The sequence below is a fragment of the Alosa sapidissima genome, chromosome 1 (genome assembly GCF_018492685.1).
Source record: "Alosa sapidissima isolate fAloSap1 chromosome 1, fAloSap1.pri, whole genome shotgun sequence".
Classification (NCBI taxonomy): Eukaryota; Metazoa; Chordata; class Actinopteri; order Clupeiformes; family Clupeidae; genus Alosa; species Alosa sapidissima.
The window spans coordinates 45,795,550-45,810,640 of NC_055957.1; the positions used below are offsets into that span (position 1 = coordinate 45,795,550).

At 40.4% G+C, this 15,091-nt stretch overlaps 1 long non-coding RNA gene across 1 annotated transcript; it reads left to right on the forward strand.

Annotated features, from left to right (window-relative positions):
• Positions 1-3,794: 3,794 nt before the first annotated feature.
• On the forward strand, positions 3,795-13,210 carry LOC121708550. Its single transcript, XR_006031697.1, has 3 exons — positions 3,795-3,804; positions 8,267-8,271; positions 13,111-13,210. It is a non-coding gene; the product is annotated as an uncharacterized LOC121708550 (long non-coding RNA).
• The last annotated feature ends 1,881 nt before the right edge of the window (positions 13,211-15,091 follow it).

The window sequence follows — 15,091 nt, forward strand, 5'->3', positions numbered from 1 at the left end:
TGTTTTTTTTATAATTTGCCACACAAAATGAGTTGGGACTTTGGATTTCTGACTGTAAAGTTGTCACCAAAGTGGAAAAATCCATTTTTTCTGCGTTTTGAAGAATCATGACCAGAGAATAGAGTTGATTTATAAATTCAACATACAAAGACTGCAAAATAAAATAGCTAAAAATGGTTTCAAAAATGTACCTAAATCTGCCGTTTCTCCTTTGGAACCGATTGGACCTGGATGACCTATAGGTCCCCTTTTACTATTATTAGGGTCATGGACTGCCAACCCTGTGGAGTGATTATAAACTACTACTGTGCTTGCAAACACACACATGAGATGGAGATTCCGACACATGCAGAAATAGATAAACATTTGATCAACTTGAACAATTCATTAACAGAAAAGTTCACACACATGGTCTCTGTCTCTCACACACATTCACAGGTACACACACACACACACACACCAGGATCTCCTTTCTGTTGGGTCCTAGAGCTCCATCTCAACCATCTCTCCCATCTCTGCCAGGGAGGCCTTTGTGCCCAGGGCAGCCAGCAACGGCAAGGCAGCTGAGACCTGGGTGGTCTTGTGTCTGCACTTTGCTTATGTGAGGAGTCACAATGGTGAGCAGCAGCAGAGAATGTCTAATAAGGGGAGAACCGCCACTCTCAGGAAACTTCCGGTTTCTGAACTGGTTGCAGTTACTTTTCTGGTTCCACATGAGGGCGCTCACGAATAAGTGCAGAATTAATGGAGGTCTATGGAGCTGTACCCCTCAAATCCACTTTTCTCAGGATATAATTTTTTGCCCAGAAATTTGAATGTTGCATGCGAAAGAGGGGACAGATAAAATACACACCGCTGAGTATTATATTTTTTGAGTCACTTATTTGTTCTAAAAAGCCTTTCAAATGTGTCAATTACGTCATTCATTAGCAGAAAGCTAGTGTGTTGTGGGCAACAACGACCCAACCTGTAAGAAATCGAAAGGACGTAAGTACTCATTCATTCAACTTTTGACCTATAATACATAGTGAGCTTGCAGAAACCACAATCAAATCTTTGATTTTTCAACGACAACCAGGTGAAAGAGACAAATTTAGCCGTCTAGCTCCATAGACCCCCATTGTTTTTGCACTTATTCGTGATCGCCCCTAGCGGAACTGCAACAGATTGCAGGTACAATGGAGTTAATACAGGGTTCGTACACCTATTCCAAGATCAAATTCAAGCACTTTCAAGGTCAATTTTCAAGCTTTTCCAGCACTTTACAGCGGTGGCAAATGACGTATTATACGACTATAACTCAAAATGATTTTTACTTTTTTATCATTTAGAGATGGTTTTAAAGGAATTATCCGGAGTAAAATGCACTTTAGATCGATTTACGGATGATTCAGTCCATACAACTTCATTTCAATTTCAAAAGAAATACTGGACTATGTTTTTTTTTTTTTTTTTTAAACGGCGACGAAATTGTGAATTTCCAGAGCACACTTGGCAATCGACTCCTACAGACTTTCCCCTTAAGATGGCAGCAAAGATGGCAACATTAGAAAGGTACTGGCTTGATAAAATTCATTCTGGACTCTCTATCCGACCACATAAAGACCTCGGGATACTTCGGTTTGACTTTAGGGACCCTCTACTCACTACCACGTAAGTGCAATGTTGTTTGGAACTGTAGAAGAGGTATAAAAATAGTGTTTTGTAGCGGCGAAATAATATGCCCTTCTCACTTCCACGCTAACGAGCTTTGACTAAAAACGGTAACATCGAACTTTCTCAAAACACATCCGAATGACATGATTTGGATGTCAACTCAACGTATGTACTCCCAATCATCCGTAAATCGATCTAAAGTGCATTTTACTCCGGATAATTCCTTTAACAGACAAAATTGTGTTTCTTAATAGCAGGAAAAGAAATTAAAGGGAAACTTAAAAATGTGTCACCTGTCTGGAAGTAAAAAAAACATTACATAAATAAATAATTAATATAAAATAAGAAAATAATCACTCAACAAATAACTATTCTTTGCTGAATATGTAAACTCAAACTAATGTTAAGGCTCACTCTCATGACAGTCAAGACTGATTATGTCTCTTTCTTGCCTACAACGGCATGCAGACAAGCCTACATCTGTTATCATGAGCTACCAACCAGTAGGCTAGAAATGCGGAGATGTGACGTTGGGTGACGTGAAGATGACTTTGTTATATAATTAGTTGAATTTAACTTCTTTCCAAACGGCACGATATGCACATATGCATGGTGTTTTAATGTCCTTTCCACTTGTAGGGCCTATAAGCATTAAACCACAAAACTGAGCCGAAGTTTGAGACATGACCAAGGCCGTAGCCAGGATTCAAATACCGAGGTCAGGGGTGTTGATAGAAATACTATGGGGGTCCAGGGGCATGCCCCCAAGGAAGTAAAATGTGAAAAATAACCCCTTAAATGATGATGATGATGGTGAATATTGCGGAAGCTAATTGATAAATTGACATACATATAATGTATACATTATAGCATACATCACACTTAGAAATACAGCCTATTAGGCATATGGTACATTTATAAAAGAGCAAAGTAGCCTATATATGCTTATGAAAGACTTAACCATAGAGGGCTGTAATGTAAAGGCTATCATGATCATTTTGCCGTCTGACGTAGAAACATTTGTTCAGTTTTTTTATAACATGTTTATAACACCAACACACTTTTCCCACAATATCCTACCTTTTTAGATGCACCTGTATATTTCAAGAGCCTTTTCTCCAATTGGTTTTGAGGATAGTTATACTGATCTCTGCTCCATCTTTAATTAGGAATGCTCTGCTTCTCCTCATCAGAGTAGTGAATGTTGCATTTATAAATTGCAAGGTCATAGGCTGCAGAGCTTGTACCTTCTGACACAGTGAGTGTCACATCTTGACTCGCACTCACTTGTGAGGGTCCTTTGCCTATTATTTGCCTCTCTTCTCCTAACTTTCTCCTCATTTCCACCTTTCTGCCTGATTTCCCTTCTCCTGTCTCAGGGATGCAAACAGAGGTATGGTCAAAAAGGAGTGAGATTATCGAAGCCCACGCCCCCACAGGAAATATCATATAATTACATTTTGCCATCACCTCTGCAGGGGCGGAGTCAGAGGGGTGGCTCCGGGTGGCACAGGCCACCCTTGAGATTCGATTGGCCACCCCCAAATCTTAGTCTACAATTGGCCATTAACATGGTCTAAGGCAGGACCTTTCTTGATGCACTTGCAGCAGTTTGAAGTATCAGACGTCAGAAATGTAAGTGGCAAACACGCTTGCCTTTATTGGCCTACAGGCTACTGCTTGTGCTAACACGCAAAGATATCTATTTACCTATTGCATCTGCCAGTGCCTATTTATCTAATCACACACTTAAGTCGCCGACATTTGTAAAATATGTCTCCATGCAGGGCAGGGCTGGTTCTAACCTAGGCTAGGCTACTTTATTTGGGTGGGCTGGTAGAAATTTTGGGTGGGCAACATAGCAAAGCTGTCAAATTGGATCAAAACTAACATAAACACAAAACAATAAGTACTACCTAGCTTGAGGGATAGGCATGTCTGATGTATTTAAAATACAAATTTGTATTTTATTTAGTTGGAAAAAAATGGCATCGTATTTTGTATCAAAATACTTTATAGGTTTGTAGTTTAAAAATACTGCCAAATACTTTTGGTAAAACCAATAACCTACTTTTGGTGATGTGATTATAAAAGTGAAAAACAATGAATGCAGCACTGGTGCTGACTTGTAATTTGCCCACAGTTGTTGTGATCAGAATATTGAGATTCAGGCAGATAAGTAACATGTAGGTTGCTCACACACTCATCCCAACCTCAAGTTTCTTGAGAACTTTAGTCATCCAATTCGAACACATGGAACCGGTTATGTGGTTGCCCTGCAACAAGTTGCCCCATGTGCAACGTTAACAATGTTTGCTCACATACACAATACACTCCTTCATACCAACTTCAAGTTTCTTGAGAACTTTACTGATCATTAATCATCCAATCCGAAGACATGGAACCAGTTATGTGGTTGCCCTGCAACAAGTTACCCCACGTGAAAATGTAATTAACTAGATGTACCGCATAGCGGTACAAAATATGACCGCCGCTCAGTCCTGTACATCCGTTCCGCGAAAATAAATCACACTTCAATTTGTCTCCATATTTTACTCCATCCCCCACTCTTGAAACTTTTGTGTATGCTTGTTTGGCATGCCTGAGTGTGTGTGTGCGGCTGCACAGAGAGTAGCCTACTGGTGCTGAAAAGGTGAATAGATTGTAGAATAGCCAAAGAAGATGTAGCATTGTTATAAAACCTTTAACATCTCTAAACAATCACAAGTAGGGCAGTTCATCACAGTTCATCCATTGCAACTGGATTGATGAAAGGTCACTTACACCTGTAGGCTACATTGTATTTGGGAAAAGCAAAAGGTATCAGCATAATGTTAGTTATTTATTTATTTATTTATTTATTTATAAACAAAAACATCTCTGTCAGTTCCGTGCCGTTTTCAACAGCTATCAAAAACAAAGGTCATTTTTGGATGGATGGATTTTTTGTGAATGTTTCTTCTTCTACATAAGATTTTAGTCATCTTTAGTTCATGTAATACTTTATTGTCAATGCACAAATTAAGTAACAGTAGTCTGAAACGTTATTGTTAATGCACAAATTAAGTAACAGTAGTCTGAAACGAAATGCTGTTTTACATCTAGTGGTGCAAATAACTGACATGTCCAAATGGGCCTTGATGAAATGCGTCGCTAGACTGTTCATACACATTTTAACGGGCCAAAGTTGAAGAGCTGTTGTCCGTTATTGTTCGTGCAAATATAGGCTGATTCATGTTCCCTTGCATTGTGTAACTGAGGTCCATGGCTAGTCTGGCTTTCACCAGACCAACCTCAATCTTTTAAGAAATCAAAAAATAAATAGCAGGCAGATCAGGCTGGGTTCACCAAGCCTAGTCCATAGGCACCCGATATTGTTCACGCTCTGGCTATTCTAAATGCATCAGGGAGTTATGACAAAACTGTAACTAACACACTAGATCCTAATAGAAAGCTGTTAGCTTCCCTAAGCTACAGGTAGGCTATAAGGTAGGCCTATTTACAACATAAATTGTCAATAGGCTATGCTGGCGACACAAATAAAATCTCCTTTGGAAACCAATGGCTTACGCCTTACAGTATCAAGCGGACTTAAACTGCCATATCGTGGCGAAAAGTTGTAATAAAATTCACGTAGCTCCATGAGTCAAGGAAGTAGCCACTTCTAAATGGGACCCACTACACAGTAGGTGTGTTGCTAAAGCAGCCATAATGAAATGAAGGTGTCATTGTTTGGATACTTCACACACACGTGCTTTTTAATTTCACAGACTACAACTACCAAGCTGGAATCAAAGCACATCGATTCCCCTCTCACACCCTGCACACACTTAAAACAAAATAAACAGGCGTCTCAGTCTCACGCATGTATAGGCAAAACTGTATCAGACCGGTGTAACGTTGGTAAATCTTCCATTGCACAGAATGATTTTTGTAGCACATGCAACAAATGACAGTCGAAAGATACAATTACAGTGCTGCTATCAATTTGCTTGGTATAACCGCATTTATAGTTTTCTACAAATGCAATCAATCAAATTGGCCTCCATCATCACTCAACCAACGGTAACGGTAACATAGGTCCTTATTGATATTATAAGATTAACGTACCTGCAGTAAAAACCAAGCATGTCCGATAAACATCCTCAGATTTATTTCGGCTTCAAGAAGAAATGGGAATTACATTTCATGTGAACATCATCCTATCCTTATTAGACGTTCTCTGCGGTAAACTATAGTCCTTGTAGGAAGCGTCCATTGTTATTCCAACCCACGTTTAACTTCCAACAAAATTACGTCTCACTGCAACGATGCGCCATCTAGTGGACAAACGACTACTTATCGCCAATACTGGAAATGCAGCCATGATGATGATGATGAATATATATTTTGGCTTTCTTTTAATCCTACTGAATTTGTAATTATGTATCGGCCGTTCTAATACCGATAGTATGTGGGTGCCTGTGTGTGTGTGCATGTGTATATGTGTGCACCGCCATCTACAGGCCAATGAGTGTACAGTCACTAAATGTACACATAATCTATTTTTTTTAAGACCCCCCCATGGATGAAATTCTACGAAACTTGGCATACCCCCAGAGAATGCCAGGTCAATCATACAAATAAAATTTGGTGCAGTTCTGAACATCTTAACTGAAGATAGGGGCGATTAAAGCAGAATAATATTGCATTTTAATTTTTTACCGGGGGTGGGTGCAAATCACAAATGAGTGATTATGGGCCAGATTGATGTGGGCCCTTGAGACCAACATACCATAAAAGATTATTCATCCTCGGTGCCACGGTTCAGGTAGTTATTTCGGAAAAACTGCTTTTTTTGCGGTTCGGGGGGCCCAGCATGGGGGGGGGAGTGGAAATTTTTCCGTAAAAGTCTAGTGGGGCTACATACCCACCAAATTTCATGTGTCCCGGTGGTTCGGTGTCCCGGGTATCGTTGACCAAAAATTCAGGAAGTAGATGACGGGGAAAAAAAAAAAAAAAAACTTTGACAATCCCTATATGACCGCTTCGCTAGCTTTGCTAGCGGCGGTCATAATAATTTGCCCACACTTGTTGTGATCATAATATTGAGATTTAGGAAGATGACATTGCTCACATACACAATACACTCCTTCATACCACCCTCAAGTTTCTTGAGAACTTAAACAAATAGACAAAAAAGCAGGTCAAATTATTTTAACAGCTACAATAGATGCACATACTGTAGATATAAGTTATTGTGGGGGGAAAATGTATTGGATGAGTATATTTGTATATCTTCATTTAATAGAATAGAATAAAAAGGATTATATTTTAATGTCCCCATGATGGAATTTGTTTTAGCACAGCATAGCCCAGGGACAGACAACTTAGATAATTAACTTTAATATGTTTGTATTATTTTATTCAAATACAAAGACATTTTATGTGAGAGTAAGGTATTTGTGGGGTTTTTTTGTGTTTGGTGTTTATGGTGTATGGTGTTTGTGTCTGGTTTCCCTAATGTATTTGTGCTAATTTCACATCTTGAACCTGTTTCTGTTTATCTGGTTGTTTTGCCTCATGCCACCCTTGAATTAATCAGTGCCTCACCAGTGCCACCCTTGTTAAAAATGTCTAGAATCGCCACTGCACCTCTGCCATCCAGGGCTCACCCTATTCACACAAAAATGTTCTTTATATGAAAATACACTGTCCCCGTTCCTTCCCTTATTCTGTCTGCTGGGGCCTGACTTTGGCTGGTAGCTGGCTTGTCTTGACAGAGGAGCTGGGCCACACTGGGTAGATATGATGGTAGCCACTCTGTGTGTATAGCACTCTGGCAGTGATTCAACAGAGCATGCACTCCCTTGTTAGCATAATTAATCTCTTTCATGCAGAAAGTACATTTGGCATGTCCCTTTTTTAAAAATTTTTTGAAAAAGTCTGACATTTTGAATTTGTGTTTGGCTGTCTTGACCTCAATCTCCGTTTCAACCTGTAACCAAGACCAGTTCCAATTTGTTTTACAACCCTCATCCACTTTCTTAACTGTTAGTGCCTCACTCTCATCAAATTCTCTCATTCTGTAAATGAAAAGTTGCATATATTAGCCATAGTGTTACCCTAGACCTGACAGTATCATAACAGAGTGCAAAATAGTTCACTTCACTTTGCCCCCTTTCTCAATGCACCCCAAAATAACGTTATTCTGCACGAAAATGTACAGTTAAAATGTATCAACAGTAGTGCGGTCTGTCTGTTAGGATAAGCCCACACATCAGTTTCTCGCCCTTATGTGGTAGGTGTCATTGAAAATAAGTCAGTTCGTCACTTGTCACTTCGGGTTGCATTTACGAAAAAGCCTAGACCAGCGGCTCATTAGGCTACTAGACGTCAACAAGCGGCTAGCTTAAACAAGTACGTTACCATTAGGCTACACGTTGGAAAGGGGGTAGAGTTGGATATAACGTTAGGCTGCTACTAAAATATTACAGGACAAAATACTGCTAGTCTGTCCGGAACTGAACTAAACTGACTGAAGCAACAAACAAGGTTAAAAAAAAAAATCCAACTGTATTTTTGCTAGTCATGTAAAATGTAGCGCTAGTGTGCTACTTAAGCAATATAGCACGAGTGAGAGTGGGGTTGGTCATGGATATTCCCACGGGTGTTGTTCGGCCGTAGCCACGAGGCTGGAGGCCGAGTGGCGCAGGCAACAACAGCCGTGGGAATATCCATGACCAATCCCACGATCACGAGTGCTATACTGCTTTTATACAACAATTCTACAACAAACTAAATAATCTGAAAACACCCCATTATTGTTTAAAAATGTTAATTTCGACATCGTTCTTACGCATCAAAAAATAGTTCCCTTTTCAATAGACAGCATCTTGGTTGCTAGGTAACCAACATTCCAGATCCCTCGTTACGGGTCTTGGTGGTTTACATGTCTTTTTGAAAGAAATGTTGAAAGTCGGGCTGAAATCACATTCATATCTAGGTTTGCTGAATGCATGTTACAAGGACAATGGGCCATGTCATGTAAGGGACATGGTACTGCAAAAAAAACGGAAACATTGTCTACATTGCAGAACCACTCAACTTTATTAATTTATGGTGAATAAATGTTATATTACTGTGCACAGCCTGACGTGACGATGCTAGCACGTTAGCAGCGGTTAGCTAATTATGCTAACGTTAGTCTCCTCCAAGTGACAATCATATTATACACAATGCTGGCAATGCTAAGAACAATTAGCATCCTTGTTTATCTTACTTACATTGAGTTGACTGTGTGGCTTAATACACAGATGTGGTGAAGCACTGTTTCGTATGGTTTGCTAAGGAGTAACCCATTGCTTGAAATCGTGGAGAGCTGGGATGAGAACATTGTGTCAAATCTTTGCATTGTATCGTGGAGTGATTTATTATTAGCTGTGCAAAGTCTGAGTTGAAATGTCCAGGGATATTCCAACTCATGGAACGTCTCTCGGCCAATCAGAAACAAATAAATAGTTCCATAGAACCCAATTGTTGTATAACTAGCACTAACCTGGCATAGTTATTGTAAAGACTGTAATGACACATTAGGACAACCTAAACATTACACAATGCAAATGGTAGAAATTATGTGATTAGAAGACATCAAATATGGTTAACCTTACCTTTCTTGCAAAAAAGACCAGGCGCGACACAAAATTACTGGATCCCGGACTGATAGATGTAACGTTACATCCTTTCAGTGAGTGCAGTGAAGTGCAGCCTTGTAGCAGTAGGATAATGGTGCACAGCAAATGGGATTTTTACGTGCGCAGCTTTTTGATTTAGTGTTGTCTTACACTTCCTATGTTTCATGGACTGTAACGGTAGGCTATGTGTTTATGTAGTCATTTTAATACAGAATTAACTTTGATGAAATTATAATCAGACACTTCAACCACCCCCCACCCCCCAAAGAAAAACTCGTCGGATCTGCACGATTCACACAAGTCCCCCAGACAGCCGTGAAAAAGGCGGCATCCGCCAAAAGGCGCGCTGTTTGCATCCCTGTGTCTCCTGTGTAAATAACTGACCAATAATCAATATCATGCTTAGATATCCATATAAATATCTACTATTATATCTAGGCTAGGCTACTATATGCTAGGCCTAGGCCTACTATTGGTCCAGACTCTGATATCTAATTTTCAATGCAGGTTAGCCTCCACTAAATTTCAGCAGGGTCATTCCACGTCAGTTCAACCAGGGCCCACGCACTTAGGTCTCAAAAAATTATGAAAAAATTACCAGGTGTACCTATGTTACCCAGAAGACACACTGTAAAATTACTCTTATGTAAGATCAATACTTTCCAAGATACAGCCAGTTATACAGGAGGAGGGGGGTGTCGATTTTGTTCGGCCTCTTTTTTTTGTCAAAGTTCAAAATCCCACAGCGCAAGAACTAAACCATGTAGGAGGCTCAAATTTTGCATGCTGGTACATAAATAGGAATAGTATGTAGCAAAATCGTCACGTTTGGTCTGGATAATCCTGCATGGTCATAGCTGTCCCTCAAAGTTGATACAAATTTTATTGGAGTTTTTGGCTGGGCTCTGTTTAAGCCTTGTGAGGTCTGCTTACAGATTATGACAAAATGTTCCAAAAAACCCTCAACAAATCCAGAAAGACATAATGACCAATTTATTGGTAAAATTCCACAAGTCTCCATTGACATTAGTGCAGCGAGGGTTTACTCTGGTCTGCATAAAGGGGGATTTCCCCCCCTCCCCCTTGCAATAATCGAACGCGGAAATTGTCGAACGGTTGCGCCTCTCGCTCCGCTTTAACCCTCTCTGCCAAACCTGCTCCAAACTCAGCACAGTGATGCCTTCTTTGCAATCTCTGGTGATGTCAACCACATTACACTGGATTCCACCCTCACAAACTTTTACCAGTTTGTTGACTGCCCAACTAGGAAAAACAGGACAATAGACCTCATGTATGCAAACGTGAGGGATGCTTACAGTGCCACCCCCCTTCCCCCCCTGGGGAAGTCGGACCATAACCTCATTCATCTTCAGCCAATGTACAAGCCAAAAGTTCAGAGGCTACCAGTTGCCACGCGCACCTTCAGGAAGTGGACACCAGAAGCGGATGAGGTTTTGAGAGACTGCTTTGAGTCCACTGACTGGAGTGTGCTACAGAATGGAGAGGACTTAAAAGAGGTCACACATTACACTACTGACTGTCTTCTGTATGGACATTGTTGTTCCCACAAGGACTGTACGCTGCTATCCAAATAACAAGCCTTGGATAACCTGTAGGTCTAATGTCAAGACCCTTCTCAATAGGAAAAATATGGCGTTTAAAGAGGGGGACATGGCAGAGCTGAGGCGAGTACAGGGGAACTCAAGAATAAGCTGGAACAGAAGATGGAACAGAAGTTGCAAGAAAACAACATGAAGGAGGTGTGGGACTGTATGCAGGGTTCCCGCGGATCCTTAAAAAGTCTTAAATACAACTTTCGGTTTTTAAGGCCTAAAAAAGTCTTAAATTGTCTGGAATGTCTTGAATTTTCAAAAAGGAGGTATTAAATTTGTATGGGACCGCCAGCGAGTGCGAGAGAGCGAGTGAAATGTCTCCAGCCGGTTTCGTGTATTTTTTAAACGCAACTGATAAGTGACTATAAGCGCATAGGTGCCAACTCTCACGCATTGGCCGTGAGACACACGCATTTGATTAGTTTCACACGCCACACCCCCGATTTCTCACGCTGAAGTGTCAACCCGGTCGGTCAGATGCCTGAAAAATGAGTTTAGCCTATTTATAGATCTACCTGTTGAGCCACGGTTATGCTTTCAGAGACGGTGAGAGGGTTCAAGAGCACCCCCTGTCTGTGGAATTTTCTAAATTTTCTCTCATTTGCGATGCTACTTCAGAAGCCGTCCCCAGGCGCATTCCCCCCGCATTTCCCCGGCTTCAGGTATGCTTTGAGTATTATTGAGTATTTTTCACGCTGTAAACCTGTGTCAACCTCGCTTCAAGTGTCAACCTGGTAGGTCAAATACCTGGCAGATGAGGTTCAACTAAATTAAACCTATACATATGATATCACACATCAGGTAAACGTGCGGAATCTAAGCTTTCCAATGATATTAGCGCCAAGTTGCTGTGATAAATGGTTAATAAAACGATTAATAAACGGACCCAGGGGCCCAAGGTGTCAGGGGGCCCTGAAGCCCAAGCCTTTGCATGGAATCATTGCCTCAATATCAACACATCAGGATGTAGGCTATAAATCTGATTGAATTTAGTATTGGCCATCCCCAAAATGCTAGCCTGACGAGCCAGACCCACATTAAAATGTAGGGTCTGGGCACTCACTGTTCGCAGTGCTCAGTCCGAGGGGCGGGATAATCGGTTGTCTTTCAAATTCCCTCTGCACGCAATAGGAAAGCACTGAGTCCCATGTGTTTTCCCACCAGCGGAGCTAGTTGGCTAGTTCAAACTTCTGCCATCTCAAAACCAGCTTAACTCGTGTCACACTGTTGGCCAACAGCAATATCCATCTTCTTTGTTTTCAAGTAGCAGGGAATTTAAGCCAAACCGTTGCAACTCTGCCATCAATCATTATGTTATGCCCCCCTAACAACTCTATAGACGATTTGATTGGCCTGATAGAAGTTTAATTTTTCGACCTCACAAGCCAACGGAGAGTTGCTAGACTAGCCATGGAAGCAAATGTAATTTGCTGCCGCTAGGGTGTGTCTAAATTTCTAAGCTACCAAAATGCACCAGAATACAGGAAATCACATCAAACAAATGAAAAAAATTCTGGGGGAGGACCCCCAAACCCCCCTTCCACATATGCGACAATTAGTGGGGAGCCCTTAATACATGTGGGCCCAAGGGCCCGAAAGTTCATAATCCGTCCATGCCTGGTCCCTACACCTGAGAACCACTGATGTACGTATTTTTTACTGTACGGTATAATGCTGAATGAGCCAAACAAAAATTTCCGCAGCAAAATTTTGGTTGGCCCCACCAAATCTCACTCCAAGGTTTTTTGAAAAGTTGGCAGCCCTGCTATAAGGCTACTGAAAGTGTTGTGGTTGCAGAGTGAAGATGTTTTTCATGGGTGTCATTAAAGGTGTGAAAACGGTAAGAATATTTAAAAATATGCCTGACGTTTTCGTGGTGTAGCCGAGGCCTGAGAGATAAGCAGGTAGCCGTGAGAGGGAGAGTTAGCGATAGGGCATAGAAAAAAATTTCTTGGGTTCCGGTTTCCGACCGACCCTGTCAATTTAAGTGCGACCCAAATTTATTTTATGAGCTTGGGGAAGAAATAACACTAAATAGTCTAGGCTACATTAAATAAATCCACAAATAAAAGGCGAACTATAATTACATTAATTACCCCTTGCGTTATGTATAGGGATGAGCGTATTCTCTCTTTTACAAAGTAGCCTATGCACAGCTGTTAGGCTAGTGACGATTGTTTTCGTCACTTACGAAGGCACTCGCAATTTTGTCCAAACACCGCAACTTTTTCGCAAATTTGACCAATCATCGTAGTTTTACCGTGAAATTTCACCTACCACAACAGTCCCTCTTGCAGAATATTGAGATTAACACACTTAACTTCTGCACCTTCTGCATATGACACCAAAGACTGCCCTAACGTGTTCGTTCCTCTGCAGTTTTGATGACAATACATAGAAGGCTAACGTTAATGATCTGCTTACTTGCATCTCTCAACCTGGTGTTGCTAACCTACCTAGGCTATGAAAGTAAGTTAATTAAGGCCTACTTGGTTTACTGACATTTGAGTAGGCTATGCAACCCATTGGCAAACGTTTACCTGGATATGTCCTTTTAGCTTATGTCATGTTTGCTAGCTTGTGGGCTTAGTTTGAGTAGTGCTACCAAAATCATAGGAATTAATAAAATTGCAAGACATTTACCTCTTCTTTGATCCAAGAATGATTTCATTCGAGTTGTTTTTTTAACATTTATTTTAACTAATGACATAGAAGACATTCCCAATTGCATCCACATATCGTAATGCACTATGCAAAAAGTGATTTACATTCGTAGCCGAACACAGTGAGATGCAAGCCTTCCAATCCACTCAGAAATGTAATTAGGCTACTCTCACGTCCTTAAAGGGGCAGGCAGTCAATTAGACGTACACCACCAATGTAATGACATTAAACAGAAGTGTAGTCAAATAGTTTAAATCAATATGAAATTATTAGATACTTACTTGGCTATTAGTAATTATGCAGGCCACAGACTATGAATTATTAAAAAGATATGAACTTAATATGAATTACAAAATATATGAATGATGCTCATTTCTCCTTTTTTTTGGAGTTGCGTTGGGCTTAGAATCTTATTTGCTCGGATGCAGCATCGTTTCACAAACTATGGACACGAAGACTGCTGGTCAAATTGTGCGCGGACCGGTGCTTCTGTTTGCTGCGCAATTTATGAAGGAACCTCGGACCGACAGGAAAAAAACAAACGTTTTCGCAATCAGGAGGAAATACTCGTGAAGTGGATCTGTTTGCATCTCTCCCGCGTGTATTGCTGGCCTAGCCTAAGTAAATATCTGTCTATAGCCTACCTATAATATCTGTCTGCAGCTTGCTTGCCAGCCTTTCCCAGTACTTCGCAAAAGTTGTGAAATATAATCACTTTTTTTTTGTCTGCGACTAGGCTACATAAAATGTTGGCTACATTAAAAAAAAACGCAAGATACGTGCGTGTTTGAGATGAAACCAGCAGTTTTTTCAGCAGGAACATGAGAGGAGGACCTGTCTCTTAATTAATGGGGTGGTTTCACTTTTCCCATACATTTTTTAAAACAAGTCAATGGTTTTACAATGTTTCAGTCCAGCTTTGGTTGGTTTAAATACAACTGGTGTGCAAAATTTGAAGTAGTGGATCAACTTTGATTTGCTGTGCTGCATATAGTACAATAGATGCACATAGTAAATTATATAAAGTAGGCCTATTAAAATATTTAAATAGCTTAGTCTACCTTTGAAAAAAATATTGAAGGGAATCCAGTCCAGTACACATGTTTGGCAAGTAGCCTAGGCTACAGATACAGGTAAAGAACAGTCAGTCTCAACCAGTAGCACAACCAGATATGTCAGCTTCAAAAGAAGCACCCCAGACCCTAAAATTGGGCATTTATAGCTGTGAAGGTAATTCACACACAATTATTGTCTTTTGCCAAAATATATTTGGTAACTTCTGTAGACATCCAAAATGGGGTGGGTGTTCAAATTAGTAGGGAAAAAAAACAATTGCACAAAACAGTTTTAAGTTGTCGTATGTGTCTTTTTTGCCGTGGTATAGTCTTCATTTTTGCATTTAGATGTCTTAAAAAGGTCTTAAAAGTCTTTAAATTTGGACTTAGAAAATGTGCAGATACCCTGTGTATGAAATCCATCACTGGC